We start from the raw sequence: 13,577 nt of genomic DNA, 5'->3' as shown, positions 1-13,577 counted from the left end.
GTTTCATGATGTTTATTTTTCACTACTCTCTTTTAATCACTTTTTAATGATTATAGCAATAGGCTTGGTCCTGCGCCATTCAAGGCAGTAACAATGCCCCTAGTAAAGCTCATGGTGCAGGACTGAGTCACAGCAGGAGAAATGTTCATTTCACTTCAATTTTCCTTTCCTCATTTTCTTTCTATTACCACTAATAGTGTTACTTTAGGAGTATTGTATTTTAGACAGATCAGCTGAACTGCTATTTCTTTTTCAGATCCAGCCTTCTAAGCAATTACATCAAAGCTATTAAAGTGGTTATCTGACATAGTGCATATTAGTCCAATGAAGACAAGCCAGGTGTTACAGCCTTTATCACTCCTTTTGTGTAAGCATTCCAAGAAGATCTCTAGTGCTCTGTCTAGGGATCATGCCTACTATCTGTGCTTTGGCAAGAGCCAGACCAGATCTAAGAGATCCCATCCCAAGAAATACTCCCCCACAAAATTGGTATACTATTGGAATTATATCCACAAATCATCATTGACGCATCCACTTGTTAACTGTATAGAAGTATCCTGTAATAGTGAACAAAAACACTTCACTTCGAGACTGACAATATTAAGGTCTCTTTATAGATCATGGCAAAAATGTGCCAGTATACTAAAACATTTGGTGTCAAGACATCCTGACTTCAAAAGTGGGAGCTTCTGGCATTAGATCACCCTTATTCCATCTCCGTACCCTCCTAATGAATGTACGAATCCATTACAAACGTACTGATTCATTGCCCCATCACTTTTTCTACGTCCAGAATCCTACAAGTGTTTCTTGTACTACCAGAGTTCTTCTCTAGCTAGATGTTTCCAGACATTAATTATTTTTATTTGGAAGCTCTTGAAGAGGCAGCATAGAAGTGTGAACAGTCATCTTTCCTCATGCTGTACAGGAGTGAGAGTTATTTTACTCACAGTGCAAACACTGTGGCATGTCCATAATTTTACTACTCTGAGTCATCCCCTTGACATCTGTAAGATGACTTAAGATAATAAAGTTCAGCATGTATGGAAGCATTTGCTGGACAGGAGTTTATAGTTCCCATAGTCATTATTTATCCATGTTGCATATATTAGTTTCTTTTATTGCTTTTTCCCAAAGTTTCACACATAAATTACAGAAGATGATTGGGAGGGAGGTCACATTATCCATTCCTCTTCTTCAAGGCAAGATAATCTAGAATCACATAATTTCTAAGATTGGTCTAAAATATTCTTAAAAGCATCTAATAAAATTTCCATGTCTCCTTATGAAATTTAAGTACAATGCTTGATGAACCTTGCTAGCAAGCAGAGGTTAATTATGGGATACTGCTCTCCTACTAAGCATTTATCTTGTGTTTTTCTTGATGACCTGCAATTTCTTACTGAAACATTGACATGCTTAGAGCTGTACATGAGGTGCAGATCTTTGCAGTTTCAAGAAAAAGCAATCTTTAGTTTTCCTATTAGTGCAACATTTCTACTTCTGAGGGTTGTATTGTGATCTGCCTAACATTCTAAATAACTTTTATGTATATTAAAATATTCAGAATGAATTTGAAAATACAGTAGTTAGTCCTTATATATTTCCTTCTGTAGTTCTTTGAGAGCACTTAGGTAAATTGTTGTCTGCTGTTTTCCAGTGCTGTCTTCTTTTGTAACAGTGTCCAAACACCTACAATATCTTTCCAGTTAAGGACATAATGAGGGAATATTACTGATTATTTGGCTACTGGTGCACTGTGGATTATGAGGTTGAAGGAAGCCAACAGCAGACATTTCATTTAGAAATTTTTTCTGGGATACCGAAGTAACTAAAAAAAAAAAAAAAAAAAAAGTCCATATAAGTGGAAGGGATAAGGGCAGGTGGGTATTCAGACTGCCCTGCTGCAGCTCAGACCAAAGCCTGGCCATGTCCAGCTATACATTCTTGCAGTATTACTCATTAGTCATCATTACATATTTATTCAGCTTAAGATACACATTTTGCAAGTGGTAGAGTTGGTTGTAGTACAATTTTTTCTCCTTCTTACAGATTGAAATGGTTTGCCTTATATCTTCAGTTCTTTTTGATTTTCTGCTCACTTTCCTGATAGAAAAGACTTCTGTTTCAGTAACATATGTAATTACCCTTATAGCATGGAATTTGTTACTCTATTAGAATGTAGGGTTTAATTGAAGGAATATGCTGCTGATTCAGGCAGAATAAAAGAAGTTTTAACATAATTTTGTGTGCTGCTTTTGGCTTGAATAGTTATTTTTCTTTACAGCAGCTAATGTGGTACAGTGTTTCGGATTTGTGCTGGGAACAGTGTTCATAATTCAGGGATGTTTTCATCATTGCTGAGCAGCACTTGCACAGAGTCAAGGCCCTTTGTCTCTCTCACACCATCGTGCCAGCATGTAGCCTAAAACTTTTACTTGCTCCACCAAGGTGAATTTGAGCATCTGAATCTATTCTTGTCTGTATGTCACTGGGAGAATGATTAATTTAACATAATGAAGAAAATAGGCACTATAATTTTCTGGCAGTAATAATTCACTGACAAAAATGTCACAGATGTCAAACAGAGGGAAGTTCTTGTCCTGTTTCTCTGACACTTTTGAGTAAAAAAGGATCTCAGTGTAGCACTCACATACCAGGTTCAGCAGAGAGGGTGTTTAGAGTAAGGAGCCATTTTTAGCTTCAGTTTTTTCCCCACAGGAGTTAGCAGAGTCCTGGGACAGCTATCTGTTGATAAGTGCTTTTACAATGAATAGTTTAGTGTTTGGATATATGAAACTTGTGTTTTGAATGATCTTTCTGAGTTTTAGCAAATGCACTCACAGTAACAAAGTAGCACTGATTTACCTGCACAAAGTAGATTCTTGTAGGGGTCACATTCATTTTGTCACCTTACTTTACGTCATCTAACCATGGCCACACTATATGAAATGCCTTGGCCAGGAGAGGTAGAGCCAGCCTAAACCTCAATAGATTTAATAATAAATATTGTGGGATGGAGAAGGTATTCTCCTGTTTGCTGAGAACTTGTGCCTGCCAGTTTTACCTGAGCTACTGCAATTCACTGGTAAGTGTTAGGTACTGTTGTGGCTCTGCCACATCCTTGGTGGCTCCTGCATTATTGCTTCTTCTAACCCAAAACTGGGGCTTTTAACTGCAAAATAACTTTACACTACAGGTGATTCTTGTCCATTCCCGGAGTGCTGAGCAAATAATGGCTGCTACATTTTCTGGGTACTCTTTTTGGGCAAAATTCATTTTATTGCAGATAAAAATAATAATTTCAGGTTGCACTGTGTCTTGTTCAGAGGCATTTCCAGCAGTGTGTCCTTGCCAAAGGAATTTCTCTCCCTTTGAAGTTGCTCCTGTCAGAACCATGGAAAAAATTGATTAAAAAAAATGGACTTCTGTCTGACTTCACCTACTCCAAGCCATGCTCACAACTGGACCGATTTTAGGTCAGGATGCTCAGAACTCTTTTGAGCCTCCAAGGATGAAGACAGTATAACCCCTCTGGGTGATCTGTGCCAGTGTCATTATAACCTCTGTCATTATAACATTTTTTCCCTCTTACATTCCTTACATTCCTCTTATGTTCCTTATTGCAGCCTGATTTTCTCTTTGCTTCTTTTTCTTTGGCTGAACACCTAGGAGGTGAGTCTGGCTCTGCCTTCTGTATTATTCCCCTTTCTAGGCAGTTGAGAAGAAGCTATTAGGTCACTCCCATGCTCCGATCTTTCAGGCTAACACAACCCTGACCCCTTGGCCCTATATTCAGGGTTTTTATGCCCCAGATCTGTAGTCCTCTTGGTAGCCCTTCTGTGGATCCTCTTCAGTCTCAGCAGCCTGAGGCCCCACACTTGGACGCGGTGCTCAGATGCCTCGTGCATGCCAAGCAGAGGGAAGTGTCTCTTCCCTGACCTGCTGGCCACTCTCTGGCTGGAGCAGGCCAGTGCAGGGTTAACCTTTGCTGCTGCAAGGACACACTGCTGACTCATGTTCAGCTTGTCCTGCACCAGCACTCATCCCCCAACCAGCTCCACCAGCAAAGCTGGAAAGTCTAGAGCAGTTCCTTGGGAGACCACATCCTTCTTCCTTCAGTTTACAGATGCAGTCAAACTGGAGGGAGAAGGAAGGGAATTTGCAGGTTCTTCCTTTACAGCACCCCTTTCTTTTTTCTTTACCTGATTTCAGTGTTTTGCCTTGAAAGCCCAGCTCCTTGGCACATGCTTCAAAGACTGAACCTCTTCCCAACTTCAGAAGGAGGGAGGGAAAACAAGAGTATGTTTGGGGTAAGTGGAGAGTGGGACTATGCAAATTACTGAAACACTGAACACAAAACATCCATTTCTCTTTGGGCTGAGGAGGTGGGGCTTGCTGTTTTTCTGCTGATTGGTATCTGATAGGTACAGGAGATGCCTGGGGCACAACTTTGGGTGCTAATTAACAGCATTAACAAAATATACATAAACAAAAAGCTATTAAATCCTGTAATTTTATTGTATATAAATTTGATGTTGAAAAATACAATAGGGAAAGCAATCCCTAAGTACACAAGCCTTTCTGATTGGAATGCATGGTAATAGAGAGCTGTAGCTGAATCAAATTTCGGTTAATTTATGAAAATGGGGGTGCAATCTTTTGACAGACAATTTGTTCTAAGTGTTTTTGAGCAACATATACAAAATTTTTTAAGTGGAGCAAATGTAATTGTTTACAGAGCAGTGCTGGCTGTGGAGTGCTTGTGGTACACTTTCAGGATCAATCGCAGCAGGCAGATAATGCATTAGTTCCACTTCACTTTTCTGAGTATTAAGATTTTGCATTTTGCCTTCTGTGCTCCTAGGTGGGAACTCCTTTTCCAGTTCTCCCTTGCTGAGCCCTTGCCCTCCACAGACATGTGGTGCAGGTGGGCAGCGTAGCATCTGAAATTCCAGCTTCTCAGTCGGAGTGGCCTGAGTGGAATAATTGTACATGTTCCTCCTACCTTACTAAGAGTTGGAATTACATCTGGAAACATACTTCTTGTACTTTACTGAGCCTGACAGCAAAGTAAAAGTGTGAATAAAACCACACTGAGATTTATGCCCTTCAATTGGTTGTAGTAGCTGTTGTAACCAGGCTCCTCTAGTCTAGAGCCCAGTCTGGATTTCAACACAGTTTTCATCCTGACACTGCCTTTTAAAACAAATCAACAGAGTTTTTTTCTTCCCTTAGGTCTGTAATCATAAGTCATACCTTGTTCTACATTTTGGAAATATAGATCTCCAAATCTCCAATGTTTGATCTGTATTTTGGAAATAAAGTGGCATTTTGGAAATATAGATCAAGTTCATGGAAGATGTTTTTTACTGAGGTTTAAGCAAATGAGCAGAATTTCTGATAATGCTTCACATTTGTTTCCGTTTTTACTGATGGATTGTAGTAATGTTTAGAAATTTTGACTGCAGTAGCATTTCTGAAATTTGACAGCATTACAGAGCTGGTTGTGGTTCAAACTGAAAGATGCAAACCTAGCAATCTAAAATTAGGGTTCTAAATTCATATTTAGGTATTCAGTTGAGAACTGACACATTTACCTGCTGTTGAATTCAGTAGAATTCAAGAAATTATGTGGAAAGACAGTTTACCCTTGGCTACACTTGAAGTTAAATTGAGTTCAGTATCAGCTGTAACTGCTTTATCAGCAGTGGGTAAATTTGCTGGAGTAGACAAAGCTTCTGAGTTTCTGGGGTTTTTGCTCAATAGGAAGCAAATTTATGAACTTTTTTTTCATGTTTGAGTGTTACAACTAAATCTATTTATTTCTGTCTCCCAGATGTTTTTTGGAAGCCAGGAAAGATTTAGCAGTCTTAGCAAAAAAAAAAAAAACAATGATCATTTTGGAAACATTTCACAATCCCCTTTCCGTGTCAAGATTTTGTGCTGCACAGAAATAAATTAAGCAGTGTTTTGGGGCCCCACGCATCCAGCGTCCAGCTGTTGCAGATTTTATGATGACCTGCAGTTCATGTTTTTGGATAGAGAGGGACACAGAAAGTTTCTGGCTGGGCTCTGTGAGGTGAAGGCACCAGAAAGGATGGGCAGAATCCCTTTGCTGCTCCCTCCCTTCTGAAAGAGAGCAGTAGGAGCTGATGGTGCCTCTCTCACTTTCACGGCAATCTCCTGTTTCCATCAGTGGCACTGTGCCCAGGAGTGCTCAGTGGTGCAGTGGGGCATGTGTGGGGCCCCTGCTGGCATCTGGGAAAAGAAAGAGTGCAGAGGGCTGTCCCCATGCCTCCTGTTTGGGGCTGACCTCTGGGTGATGTCTCAGCGTGTAACAGATGGGCTGTGCTGTGGCAGCACGGACTTGATTTGATACATAACTTTTCTTCCATTTATTTGCACTTGTTTGGGAGGAATCAGTTGTTGCCTTGACTGTAGTTTTTCTCCAAGAAAACTTCTTTACTGCTTTCCTTCTTGCCATTTTCATTTGCTTTATGGTGCCTTGAGGTGCTAAGTGATAATTTTCTCTCCTTTGGGCTTTTGATTCGAGCTTTTCTTGTGCTGCCTGTGTTTTGCTCATGGCTGTGGCAATAAACATGTACATGGCTTGGGCTGAGGTCTCGCCTTGCTTGATTTACCAGCTCATACTTCTTAAAAAACCAGGATGCCCTTATCTGATAACATCTTCACAGTGGCTTTCCCTGAGGTTCTCCTGTTTGTTTTTCTTTCAAGTCCTCAAATTGAACAGCATTGTGCCCCAGAAAGTATGAGCTGTTCCTATCCCTTTAGCCAGGTGTGCTTATCTGGAATTAAAATAAAATCAGATATTTTTTCAAAGGTTAGTTGCTGTGATTATCAATCAGCCTCCTGGTTGCCATAGCTAAGACAGAGACTTCTGCCTTTTGGGGGATAACTGATTAATAGGATTGCTTATATCAGAGTATGTTGTCTTATCCAACAGTGGATATTTGAAAACAAGTAGAAATGTAAAAATAAAGAAGTCTTGAAAAACAACTATTCAGGCGTATGCCTGGTGGAGACTTGATTGATGTTAATAATGAAAATGATTTGTCAGTTTTGATAATGAGAATCTTTAATCACAAATCTTGTACTCCTTTGAAATAGCAGTCAGCAGGATACTTTCCATATAATGTACTTTGGGAATTCAGCTCTCACAGGTGATAAATGATTAGAGTATCATATTGCAAAATGCAGTTTTGACAAAAAAAAAAACCCCACCAAACTCATACATTTACAAGTTTCTTAAGAAAATAAAATTATATACATTGTTTGGGAAGGTTTTTGATGAGTTTTCATTGAAGACATATGGATCTCCACAGCAATAAATTACAAAGCTGTACAAAAATTTCTGCCCTTGCATTGCCATTGCCACTGCCATGGCAGGAAAAATTGTGGGTGTGTTCCCTAGGAAGACCATGAAAACGCAGGTTTCTTTAGCCAAGAGCACGTGGTTGTGGTTGTTTCCATCCTCAGTAGGGCCTGTGAGATAAACCACTGCAGTGCTGAAGAGGGGTGTTCAGCAGAGGAGAAGCATTCCCTTTGCTCCATCCGCTGTGTTGATGTCCTCCAGCTGCCATACACAGGCAGTTGAGGATGCATGTAAGTTCTTGTAACATGGAACATCTCCTTCAGGTTTTTTTCAGTGTATTCAGAAAGGAAAGTTGCATTTGCAAGCCAGTTACACATCATGACACTGCCAGCTGCTACAGTGATTTCCAGGGCTGGAGTCTCATCCTTATTTTTCAGTCCCGTTGTTTCACGTGCTGCCACCTCTCCTCCTTTGGGAAGGTCAGGGGACAGCCTTGAGTTAGCACCTTTACCTTTGGCTGTGCTTTCAGGAGTGTTGCATGTGGTGGTGACTTCCAGCAAACTGGAAGTGGTGCTGCTTCCAAGGGATCTCTCAGGTGTGTTGTATAAGGAAATTGTATTAGTGAAGGCTTGAACCAAAAATCTCTCTGGAAATACAGGGAAGAGAGCCAAATAGAAATGGCTCATCATCAGTCTAGTGAAAGCAAGAACCAGGAGTTCTCCACTGGCCTTGTTATCATCCTGTTACTTAGGAAGATAATACTGATTTGGGTAGAGGAGGTAATCTTTCTGTGTTACCTGATTTGCCATGTGAAAACCTTGGCAAGATGAAGTAAATTTGATATTGAAATAGTATTTGGAACTGAAAATGAACATTGTTGGTTTACAAAATTTTGAAGCTAAATGTGGCAAATGTTTGAAGTCTGATTTGTTCATAATAATTTTTATAAAATTTGATAGACCAGCATAAATTGACTAGGTAGACAATTGATTGATTGGATAGACCAGCATAAATTTATTAATGATTTTGATAAAATGAAATCTGTTTTATTATTGAATAAAAATTAAAGTATAACAGAAAACATTTCCATGGCCTATGAAACCATAGGTTGTTCTCTCTTCAGTTTTTATAATTATACTTATAAAGGTATAAAATATGTAATCATGTAAGTAATTAAATTATTAAAATTTATTGGCTATAGAGACATTAAACACACTAAAACACTGACATTCTGGAAATGCTACAGAGCCTCAGTCTACAAAAGCTTTTAATATCTTCAAATAATTTCAGTTTTACTTTTGAATCAGAACAGCCACTTTCCAGTGTGTAAAAATTTAACATTTGCTCTATCATCTCTTCTCTGCCTATGTTCTAATTGCTTGTCAGGCAGAAAGTTGTCTCTCTGAAGTACTGTCCTCTTCATGACAGACAGCAACATTTCCACAGGATCTGCCAAAGATGAGATTATGCTGTAATTTCCTCAAACAGCTGTGTCTGCTTTGTTATGAATAGAAGCTGTCGGGGACTGTATCCAAATCTTCTCGCCCTTCCAAATCACATTAACAGAATTATCGCATGCCTGGATGAGCACTTTTCTACCACTTTTAATTAATTCCAATTGTACATTACCCACTCCAAAAGGTTTATTGGCTCTTTTTTTTTAATATCCTGGTATCAGCTTTCAGCTTCTGTCACCGTCAGAAATAGTTCTTCATGAAGATTTGGGCTTCCCAAGGAGATATTCCCACCTCCTTTCCAACCAGCACTGTATTTGTTTCATCTGTGGGCTCAGCTCTTGGCAGCCTGCAGGGCTGGCATTGGATGTGGTGGTATCTTGTCTCCCAGAGAAGGCCTCAGTGAAGCTCTGCCTGGTTTGCCAATCCTCCCCAGTGGCATTTCTTGGGACAACTGTGCATTTCAGGAAGCATCTGCTCCATTTTCTGTAGTAACTCTAAAAAACGCATCTGTTTCCCACCTCATACAAATATATCCCTTGTCTGCTTTCCTCCATCTCCCTGCATCACTGCACTGGTCAGACAATAGCAGTGTCTCTCTCGTGGGCCAAGATTTCTTCCTGAGGGTCTTTATCTGTGGGTGTTGTAATGCATTCAAGACTCTCATCCTTTGGACGTGCTGCTTGTGCAGAGGGCAGCAGAGCTGGAATTAGTGCTTAGCCCTTGTCCAGGATGCTCCAGGAGTTTAAAAACTTGGATTATGATGGCCTCTGAGGGAAATGGCTGGAGATTTCTCACTTTGTGCTTTGAACTGGGTTGTGATCAAGCAGCTGTAGCTGCCTTCTGTGAGGACAAACACCCATCAGGCCTCCTGACTCCTCTCTGAGTCGTTGCCAAGTGGGCTGGTGCACAGGTTCTCCCCATGTATCATTGAAGCATAGAGTGATTTGGGTTGAATGAGGCCTTAAAGATTTTCTAGTTCCAACCCCCTGCCATGGACAAGAACCCTTTCCACTGATCAGGTTGTTTGAAGCCCTGTCCAACCTGGCCTTGCACACTTCCAAGGACGAAACAACCACAAATTCTCTGGGCAACCTATTCCAATGGCCCCCCACTCTCACAGTAAAGGATTTTTTCCTAATATCTGTTCTAAATCTCTATTCTTTTAATTTAAAACCATTTATCTTAGTCCTGTGAATATCTGCTCATGTAAAAAGTAATTTTCCCTCCTTTTTATAAGCTCCCTCTAAGTTCTAAGAGGCTGCAAGGAGGTCTACCTGGAACCCTCTCTTCTCCAGGTGAAAAGCCTGCCGGTGTAATCCTACTTCTTGGGCAGCATGACCCACTACCTCACTGGATTGAGAGCTTTTGCCTTGCAGGAGTGGGCAGCTGACAGGGGATGCCTGACCTTTCACAGGCTACTGGCTCTACCCCAGCAATTTACAAACTCATTGTTTTCTGTTGTTTGCGGTTTTTATGTTTTGTTTTGTTTTGTTTTATGGTAATAGCAAGAGGCATCAGTTCAGTAGCAGATGGTTAATAGTGTTCAGGTGCTTCTCATACATATTGTACTGAAAGAGCAGTCAGTCTAAGCCAGGCACAGTGTTACCAGAACACCCAGATGTTTTTGGTGTATCTTGCTGTAAATATTCTCAGTTTAGACTCTCAGTACTGGGATGGGTAGGCAGCTGTAACAGCCTGCATTAGGAAATGTTTATAGAGGAAAGCAAAATTCTCAACGTGTTTCAGGTTTTATTTCTTTATTTCCATGTTTATCTGTACATGTGATTTGATAATTCCTTTGCATATCTCATAATTATTGCTTTTGTATTTTTGTGGCAAATTGAAAACAGAACAACCAATATTGTGGAATTCTTCACAATTTTTTAATTTTCAATTCCTATTGAGGATAACAATATTTCTACACCGCTTGTTTAACCAAGAAAAGCACTGCTGTTACTATTCAGAAGCGGGCTGCTGCTTTCTTTTTCCAGCCAGTTTTATTTTACAAACTTGAGCTCTGCTGATGTAGTCCCTGCTGCATGTCCTGGGGCAAAAATCATACAGCTCAGCTTCTCCTTCCTCCTGATGTCTCCAGAGGTTAGGGTGAGATCTATTGGCCAAATGTAACTTGGAGTGTAGTAGAGGAACTGCAATATCAGATGGGAAGAAACTCTTGTATGCTTCTTTCCTAGATCATCATTAAATGGGCTCAGGTTTAAAATAGAGTCTCATAAGAGATAGACATCTTAGAAGGAACCTGATACAGCTGGAGTTAAACAGAAGTATTTAATTGTGTTTCTGGCTCCTTGAACTTTTCTTCTCCCTGTGGGATTCATAGCTAAACATAGTCTGGTGAATATAATTTTGTTCCACTGTCTAGCATGTTCACATCACTTTGTAAAAGGTTGGTTTTTTGGTTTGTTTTTTTTTTTTTTTCCCCACAAATACAGTTATAGATCCTGCAATGACTTCATTTTCTACTCTCAGTGGTTCAGAGGGGATATTTTTACATTATACAGTATCAAGAAAATTTTATCCTTATAAATCCTTACATATACCAAGTTCAGTCTTGAAGATTGCCGACATATTTCTTGTCCAGAGTCCCTAGTGATATGCTGATAAGTGATGTAGTGTTGTCTTTGCTGGGCTTGAGACTCCTCATACTCCCTTCTCCTGTTCTGAGGAGGGCATCTGAAGTTAGGAGGTTCATGTCCCTCTCATCTCGGAGCATTCCTGCACAGCAGGGAGTGACTTCAGATGTATGTATGTCAGCCAACATCAGTCAAAGAGGTGAGTAATAAAAAATAGAGGAAGAGCCAGCAGAACCCAGACACAGCTGAGTCTTTTCATCTCACTGACTCCAAAGAGCATAGTGAAGCTGAGTCTGGACAGTGCCATTTAAAATAAACTATCTTGCAGAAAACCCAAGCCAAAGCTTCTTAAATAGCAGCTATTTACAGAAGAATGATCAAATCTAAGGTCCCAAATGTAACACAAAACCATGTATCTTACTTCCAAGTGGGCTTGTCACAATATGTAAATGTTCAACACATTGACTGAACGAAGGTCCAAAGTTTGTATTCCCTAATAGGAAAATACATTATATTTTTATATTAATGGTGGTCATAAAACATGTTACAAAGTCAAGCAGGCAATATTCTGCAAAAAAAGAAAATATATTTGGGTAACTGTATGGGTGTTAATTGTAAGAATGTAATGGATTCTACAAGTCTTTGACATCCCTAATCTGTGGCTGGATGTCACAAGGAGAGATGAAATTGGAACGTTGGGTGCATGGAGTCCATCGCTGTCAGCTTCAAGGGGCTAGACTCAGCTGTCAGTGTCCTGAGGTTGAGCAGAGCCCTGTGTTTGAGGGGGGGCAGGTCTTTCTTGACCTTCATGTTAATAAATTTGTACTAGCAACATTGAGCCAAAGTGGTTGCTCTGGCCTCTGAAGCACAACAGCACATCCTCTCTGCACACTGTGTGTGAAGATGCTTTCAGTGAATGCAGGGACCCAGACTGGCACCCAGATACTGCAGACAGAGCACTGGACTTATTCTGCACTTCTAATTAGTGCCCCTGTGAGCCCCTGGCTAGAAACCCAGCACAGCTGGGAGTGTCGCAAGTGTTTTGAATTCCAGCTTCTGGGAAACGTGGAGCATGTTCCAGTTTCCAGTGTCCATGTTTCTTTGTGATGAAGGGTATGAACACACAGGGTACAAGAAATATCTCAGAGAGTGAATTTGGGCATGGTATAGGCAGAAATTTCATCTTCATCTTGTTGGAGGTGATAGAGGACAAAATCTGGGCTCCCGAAGCCAAACGTGTGAGGGAGCCAAAAAGAGATGCACTGTATTGGGAATGGTGTATAATCCTCTATATTTAAAAATGCACACATTCATCTGTCTCAGAAAAAATACAATTTTCCTTTGCAGGCCTCCAGCCACAGCTTTTGCTTTCTTGGAATCTATAAATCCGGCTAAGAAATGTCAAAGGGGATGGGGTGTCAGCACAAGAACAGCAGTGATTCCTAAAAGCCATAGACAACTTCTGTGGACCTGGAATTTTATTATTGATGACTAATCTATACAGTGATGCTTTAAATGCTTCAGCAGCCACTCTTGGTAATAATTGTTGAAGCAATATGCAAATGTTTAGACCCTCAAGACTGGATCCCCCACTTTTTTTATTTATTTTGTTTATTTCCAGTTGTAAACCTATGTGTCTTAAAAACAGTGACAACCATTCCCCTAACCAGGACAGTTTTTGCTGTGTAACTTCTTGAGTCAGAGATTTGTGCTACACTAAGAACTTTTGCTGGGAGCAAAGCTGTAATTGAAACAGCATTTAAAGTGTTTGAAAACACTCTTTCCTGGGGTTATACCTGAGAGTGCTGTTGGTTTTAAGTTTGATTTAGTTAGCATGATTCCTGACACCAGTGTAATGTTGTCTGTTTGGGGTTTTGTTTTATTTCTGTTTGGATTTTTTTTCCCCTTAGGTTGGCTGGATTAACTGGCTCTCATTCAGAGGGAACTTGGCAGATCTATTCTGCTTTTGCTGAACCTCTCTACAGCACATCATAAAGATTTCCTTGGTCCAGAAGCTGCAGAAAAGACAACTGAGCAGCAGAAAAATGTGACTCTGAGAAGAGACTTCAAGACTTCTGATGATGAATTTTCTACTGATCAGTTCTAATTTAAATGTATAACTGAAGCATGCATAAAAGTTAACGTGATAGGGAAAAAAAAACCTTCTCATTAATTAGAACTGACAGAAAAAAA

The 13,577-nt window shown here is 40.1% G+C and overlaps 1 long non-coding RNA gene across 1 annotated transcript in view; it reads left to right on the top strand.

Moving 5' to 3' along the window:
* The window catches only part of LOC121364288, a 73,858-nt gene extending 60,293 nt beyond the window's left edge, over positions 1-13,565 (top strand). Inside the window, exon 2 of the long non-coding RNA XR_005956839.1 lies at positions 13,295-13,565. This is a non-coding gene — a long non-coding RNA (uncharacterized LOC121364288). The remainder of the gene's footprint in view (positions 1-13,294) is intronic.
* The last annotated feature ends 12 nt before the right edge of the window (positions 13,566-13,577 follow it).

This window comes from Pyrgilauda ruficollis, unplaced genomic scaffold (assembly GCF_017590135.1).
Source record: "Pyrgilauda ruficollis isolate IOZ18807 unplaced genomic scaffold, ASM1759013v1 scaffold8, whole genome shotgun sequence".
Classification (NCBI taxonomy): domain Eukaryota; kingdom Metazoa; phylum Chordata; class Aves; order Passeriformes; family Passeridae; genus Pyrgilauda; species Pyrgilauda ruficollis.
This window is presented reverse-complemented; position numbering and strand designations above follow the sequence as displayed.